Below are 7,500 nucleotides of genomic sequence, written 5' to 3'. Positions count from 1 at the left end.
GCGGCGGGGGGTGCGTGTGCAGCAACAAGGGTGGTGAACACGATCGTTGGTGGTCAAGCTGTCAAGACCCTCGGGCCACACCGGCTCGGAGTCGCCGGTCGTCGGCGCAGCGTGTGTCCGACGGGGGGTACACGGCTTCCCTCCCGACAGGGAATCAGGCACCGGGTTCAGCTACAAAATACGGTGCGACCGGCTCGCGCCGTCCAGGCGGAAGAGGCACGCCACACGCACGGGAGCAGTGTGCGACCCTTTTAGTTCTTCCTTTCGTTGCCAGAGAACGTGTGTTCGGCCACAGGAACGGGGACACAGTGCTAGGAAAAGCCGACACTGAGGACTCGGAGCCTGCCCGTTCCAGGGCTCGAGATATTGCCACTGCGATCTGCTCGACAGAGAGAGAGCAAACGCACGCCTCGGCCTCACAAGGGCTGCGAGAATTCTCGGTCGATGTCCGTCTGTGACTCGGGGCGGCGGGGGAACCCACACAGCACGGGGAGGGTCAACCGCTCAGCCTGAACACCAGCCCACAATAGCGCTGGCCCGCCGAGGGCCCTCCCACGTCGGACACGACTCGCCTGATCGTTCGAGAGGTAGGTGCCGAGAGGTACGCCGCCGTGTGCGGAAGGAAGCAACAACGACTGGCCGCCACGGGCGTGACCTCTCGCGCCCGAGAATCTGCTCTCGGCCAAGGCTTTCGGCGCTCGCACGACACTTGCAACCAGCCGGCGTGCGGCGCCTGACTTCAATCAGGTTTCTGGGAACGCCCCGACATGTGCCTCTGTGCAACCCGTTAACCGTGACACATGCGACTGCAACCCAAGGGAACCAGGCACGGGAACGCCGCCGCCCCGCGTCGCCTGAAAACAGACTTGGGCACCCTGGCCTCCAGGTGTGCCCGAAAACAAGACAAGAGGTGCCCAGTCACAAAGGCTAAACCTCGACAGACATTTTATAATGTGTCTTCTACCATATATGTCTGTCTCTTCTTGAATTATTGTACAAGGATATATATATATATAATTGTGTCTTTGTTTTCTCGCCATTAAAAACTTTGTAAGTGTTTCTCTCTCGCCACAGAAAAAACACTTTGTCTGTTTTTTTTACAAGTATGTTTCTCACACAAGAGTTCACAGAAACACATTGTTTGTATCAGAGTTACCGCCGGCTCGGACTCTGACCGATTTTTAGGCCGGCAAATGAGTTCGAAAAGTCCGTCAAAATTGTTGCTAAAACCCCTTGAGGACTTCCGAGTGCTCATTGGTAAGGCCTTCGATTTGAAATCGGGACCGTACCTCAAAGTAGCACTTTCCTGGGTACTTTCAAAGTGCTACCGCTGCCAGAAAATGTTCTAAAAATCGTGTTCCCGAAAATCTCCGGGCACCCCGCCAACCCCTCGTGACGCCAAATGCAAATGGCAAATCGGCGGGAGGTCGCCCGGTAGTCCATCCGAGGAAGGCGCTCCAAATCCCCGCAAATCGACTTTTTCAAAACCTCATCGGCACTACCGAGGGCAAGTGGTTAACCAGCTGTCCGAGACACTCGACCACAAATGCAAGTGGCAGCTCGGCGGGACCAATCCACTCCACCTTAGCGGGAACACCCCCACTGTGTCCCCGGTACCACGGCTGGACACGACCTCATACACTTCCGAGGGCAAGTGATTAACTAACGGTAGGGTGCACTTTTCATATATGCACGTGCCCCATCGGCGGGACCAATCCACTCCTCCGTTCCGCTCTCCTGCAACCTTGGCCCCGGTAAAGCGGCGGCACAGGACCTCATAGACCTCCTGGAAGTCGCCAGAGGCTAAGTCCGACTGGTTTATGACTTGCCACTGCCTGGACCTGCCCCCACAGGCTAAGTCCGACTGGTTTATGACTTGCCACTGTCTCCACCTCCCTCCACAGGCTAAGTCCGACTGGTTTATGACTTGCCACTGTCTCCACCAGCCTCCACAGGCTAAGTCCGACTGGTTTATGATTTGCCACTGTCTCCACTGGTTCATGACTTGCCACTGCCTGGACCTGCCCCCACAGGCTAAGTCCGACTGGTTTATGACTTGCCACTGTCTCCACCTTCCCTCCACAGGCTAAGTGCGACTGGTTTATGACTTGCCACTGTCTCCACCAGCCTCCACAGGCTAAGTCCGACTGGTTTATGATTTGCCACTGTCTCCACTGGTTCATGACTTGCCACTGCCTGGACCTGCCTCCACAGGCTAAGTCCGACTGGTTTATGACTTGCCACTGTCTCCACCAGCCTCCACAGGACAAGTCCGACTGGTTTATGATTTGCCACTGTCTCCACTGGTTCATGACTTGCCACTGCCTGGAACTGCCTCCACAGGCTAAGTCCGACTGGTTTATGACTTGCCACTGTCTCCACCAGCCTCCACAGGCTAAGTCCGACTGGTTTATGATTTGCCACTGTCTCCACTGGTTCATGACTTGCCACTGCCTGGCCCTGCCTCCACAGGCTGAGTCCGACTGGTTTATGATTTGCCACTGGTTCATGACTTGCCACTGCCTGGACCTGCCTCCACAGGCTGAGTCCGACTGGTTTATGATTTCCCACTGGTTCATGACTTGCCACTGCCTGGACCTGCCTCCACAGGCTGAGTCCGACTGGTTTATGATTTGCCACTGGTTCATGACTTGCCACTGCCTGCCTCCACAGGCTGAGTCCGACTGGTTTATGATTTGCCACTGGTTCATGACTTGCCACTGCCTGGACCTGCCTCCACAGGCTGAGTCCGACTGGTTTATGATTTGCCACTGGTTCATGACTTGCACTGCCTGGACCTGCCTCCACAGGCTTAAGTCCGACTGGTTTATGACTTGCCACTGTCTCCACTGGTTCATGACTTGCCACTGCCTGGCCCTGCCTCCACAGGCTGAGTCCGACTGGTTTATGATTTCCCACTGGTTCATGACTTGCCACTGCCTGGACCTGCCTCCACAGGCTGAGTCCGACTGGTTATGATTTCCCACTGGTTCATGACTTGCCACTGCCTGGACCTGCCTCCACAGGCTGAGTCCGACTGGTTTATGATTTGCCACTGGTTCATGACTTGCCACCTGCCTGGCCCTGCCTCCACAGGCTGAGTCCGACTGTTTATGATTTGCCACTGGTTCATGACTTGCCACTGCCTGGACCTGCCTCCACAGGCTGAGTCCGACTGGTTTATGATTTGCCACTGGTTCATGACTTGCCACTGCCTGGCCCTGCCTCCACAGGCTGAGTCCGACTGGTTTATGATTTGCCACTGGTTCATGACTTGCCACTGTCTCCACCAGCCTCCACAGGCTAAGTCCGACTGGTTTATGATTTGCCACTGGTCTCCACCAGCCTCCACTGGTTCATGACTTGCCACCGACTCGGCCAGCCTCCCCAGGCGAAGCGCGGGCGTTTGGTGACAATTCCAAGGCAGACCAAGGCAAACACGGCCCCTTGCGCGGCGGGGAGCCGTGCCCGGCCTCGGCGGGGCGTCGGGCCGCCGTTTGGAGCGCCGGCCGAAAACCCGAAAAAAGGGCGAAAATCGGAAAGAATTCGCGCCCGATCGGGCCGAGCGGCCGGCGGGGCGGCAGCCCGGGTCGGTCCTCCGCAGACCTGGAGGCTCGAGGGGACCTTTCCGACCAAAGTCCATTTCTCGATTTTCCACCTCCTACCAATCTGCAGGTACCCCGCCAACCCCTCGGGACGCCAAACGCAATGGCAAATCGGCGGGAGGGCGCCCGGTAGTCCATCCGAGGAAGGCGCTCCAAGTCCCCGCAGATCGGCTTTTTCAAAACCTCATCGGCACTACCGAGGGCAAGTGGTTAACCAGCTGTCCGAGACACTCGACCACAAATGCAAGTGGCAGCTCGGCGGGACCAATCCGCTCCCTTTAGCGGGAACACCCCCACTGTGTCCCCGGTACCACGGCTGGACACGACCTCATACACTTCCGAGGGCAAGTGATTAACTAACGGTAGGGTGCACTTTTCATATATGCACGTGCCCCATCGGCGGGACCAATCCACTCCTCCGTTCCGCTCTTCCTGCAACCTTGGCCCCGGTAAAGCGGCGGCACAGGACCTCATAGACCTCCTGGAAGTCGCCAGAGGCTAAGTCCGACTGGTTTATGACTTGCCACTGCCTGGCCCTGCCTCCACAGGCTAAGTCCGACTGGTTATGATTTGCCACTGGTTCATGACTTGCCACTGCCTGGCCCTGCCCTCCACAGGCTGAGTCCGACTGGTTTATGACTTGCCACTGCCTGGACCTGCCTCCACAGGCTAAGTCCGACTGGTTTATGACTTGCCGCTGCCTGGACCAGCCTCCACAGGCTAAGTCCGACTGGTTTATGACTTGCCACAGTCTCCGCCAGACTCCACTGGTTCATGACTTGCCACCGCCTCGACCAGCCTCCCCAGGCTAAGTCCGAGCGTTGCGGTGGCCATGCCAGTGCCGACCGAGGTCTGATCCGGTCCTCGCGCTCCGGGGAGCCGTGCCCGGCCTCGGCGGGGCGTCGGGCCGCCGTTTGGAGCGCCGGCCGAAAACCCGAAAAAAGGGCGAAAATCGGAAGAAATTCGCGCCCGATCGGGCCGAGCGGCCGGCGGGGCGGCAGCCCGGGTCGGTCTCCGCAGACCTGGAGGCTCGAGGGGACCTTTCCGACCAAAGTCCATTTCTCGATTTTCCACCTCCTACCAATCTGCAGGTACCCCGCCAACCCCTCGTGACGCCAAACGCAAGTGGCAGACCAGCGGGACGGACCACCGGTAGTCATGCCGGGAATGAGGTCTCGGCGTCGGCATAAGGTGGGTGGATCGGACCCCATCCGGCCTACGGTTCTTTTTCAAAACGGCGCCCCCGGCCCCCGCCGGCGGCGGCCTTGGCGGCCGGGTGGGCGCCCCTCCTCGAATCGCCACCCCTGCCCCGGGGTGAGCCGCTTCGCCGCCGCCCGGCGCCGTCAACAACCTTGTCCTGGTTTATGACTTGTCACCGCCGCTGGTTTATGACTTGTCACCGCCGCTGGTTTATGACTTGTCACCGCCGCTGGTTTATGACTTGTCAGCACCGGCGGACGGCCTCTCGCCGCCCTTTGGACGCCCCGGCGGCGGACCGTGACCCCCCACGGCTGGCCCGCGCGGGGCCCGCCACCCGCCCAAGGGGCGCCCCCTGCCGTTCTCGCCCACCTAACGCACGGCTGGAACAGCACCAAGCCCCCGCAGCCGGCCAAACGGCGGCACACACTGACCGCAGCCCACCGGAGGCACGTCGGGCCGTGGCCGTACCCCGCCCGACAGCGCCCCCTGCGGGCCACGGACCAGGCGGACGTTGGGACGAGACGATCCCCGGCCGAGGCGCTCTCTGAGCCCGCCAGGGACCGGTGCACCGCCGGCGGACGCTGCACCCGGTACACGAGCGCCCTCTGCCCGCCGGGGACCGGTGCACCGCCGGGGGAGTCTGCACCGGGCCCAGGAGCTCCCTCTGCCCGCCAGGAACCGGGGGGACCGCCGGCGGAGGGCTGCACCGGGCCCAGCAGGTCACTCTGCCCGCCAGGGACCGGGGGGACCGCCGGCGGAGGCTGAGCCCGGCCCAGGAGCTCCCTCTGCCCGCCAGGAACCGGGGGGACCGCCGGCGGAGGCTGAACCCGGCCCAGGAGGTCACTCTGCCCGCCAGGGACCGGGGGGACCGCCGGCGGAGGCTGCACCGGGCCCACGAGCTCCCTCTGCCCGCCAGGGACCGGGGGGACCGCCGCCGGAGGCTGCACCCGGCCCAGGAGCTCCCTCTGCCCGCCAGGGACCGGGGGGACCGCCGGCGGAGGCTGCACCCGGCCCAGGAGGTCCCTCTGCCCGCCAGGGACCGGGCGGACCGCCGGCGGAGGCTGCACCGGGCCCAGGAGCTCCCTCTGCCCGCCAGGGGCCGGGGGGACCGCCGCCGGAGGCTGCACCGGGCCCAGGAGCTCCCTCTGCCCGCCAGGGACCGGGGGGACCGCCGGCGGAGGCTGCACCGGGCCCAGGAGCTCCCTCTGCCCGCCAGTGACCGGGGGGACCGCCGCCGGAGGCTGCACCCGGCCCAGTAGCTCCCTCTGCCCGCCAGGGACCGGGGGGTCCTCCGGCGGAGGCTGCACCCGGCCCAGGAGGTCCCTCTGCCCGCCAGGGACCGGGGGGACCGCCGGCGGAGGCGGCACCGGGCCCAGGAGCTCCCTCTGCCCGCCAGGGACCGGGGGGACCGCCGCCGGAGGCTGCACCCGGCCCAGGAGCTCCCTCTGCCCGCCAGGGACCGGGGGGTCCGCCGGCGGAGGCTGCACCCGGCCCAGGAGGTCCCTCTGCCCGCCAGGGACAGGGTGTAACGCCGGCGGAGGCTGCCTCCGGCCCAGGAGGTCCGTCTGCCCGCCAGGGACCGGGGGGACCGCCGAGGAGTCTCTGCCCGTCCCAGATACTCCCTATCCCTACCCCTAACCGTATCCCTAACCCTATCGCCTAACCCTAACCCTATCCCTAACCCTAACCCTAACCCTATCCCTAACTCTAACCCCATCGCCTAACCCTAACCCTATCCCTAACCCTATCCCTAACCCTAACCCTATCCCTAACCCTAACCCTATCCCTAACCCTAACCCTATCCCTAACGCTAACCCTAACCCTATCCCTAACCCTAACCCTAACCCTAACCCTATCCCTAACCCTAACCCTAACCCTATCCCTAACCCTATCGCCTAACCCTAACCCTATCCCTAACCCTATCGCCTAACCCTAACCCTAACCCTAACCCTATCCCTAACCCTAACCCTATCCCCTAACCCTAAACCTATCCCTAACCCTAACCCTAACCCTAGCTCTAACCCCATCGCCTAACCCTAACCCTATCCCTAACCCTAACCCTATCCCTAACCCTAACCCTAACCCTAACCCTAACCCTATCGCCTAACCCTATCCCTAACCCTAACCCTATCCCTAACCCTAACCCTAACCCTATCCCTAACCCTAACCCTATCCCTAACCCTAACCCTATCGCCTAACCCTAACCCTATCCCTAACCCTAACCCTATCGCCTAACCCTAACCCTATCCCTAACCCTAACCCTATCGCCTAACCCTAACCCTATCCCTAACCCTAACCCTATCCCTAACCCTAACCCTAACCCTATCCCTAACCCTAACCCTAACCCTATCCCTAACCCTAACCCTAACCCTATCCCTAACCCTATCGCCTAACCCTATCCCTAACCCTAACCCTATCCCTAACCCTATCGCCTAACCCTAAACCGAACCCCAACCGCAACCCCCAACACCAAAAGGCACCGGGCCGTAAGCCTGCACCCGCACCGGCAGTGCCCTAGCCCCCTCGGGGAAGAAGGGACTCCGTCTCCACACCGCACCCGCCCCAGCTGCGCTCTCTCCCCGCCACCGCCGAAGGCACACGATTTGAACCGCTCCTCCCGTCCGGGGAAGCACACTCGGCAGCACGCCAACCTCCTTCCCAACGGGACCAGGACCGAAGGGCACACAGACCCTCC

The sequence above is a fragment of the Scyliorhinus torazame genome, unplaced genomic scaffold (assembly GCF_047496885.1).
Source record: "Scyliorhinus torazame isolate Kashiwa2021f unplaced genomic scaffold, sScyTor2.1 scaffold_1443, whole genome shotgun sequence".
NCBI classification, from domain to species: Eukaryota; Metazoa; Chordata; class Chondrichthyes; order Carcharhiniformes; family Scyliorhinidae; genus Scyliorhinus; species Scyliorhinus torazame.
This window is presented reverse-complemented; position numbering follows the sequence as displayed.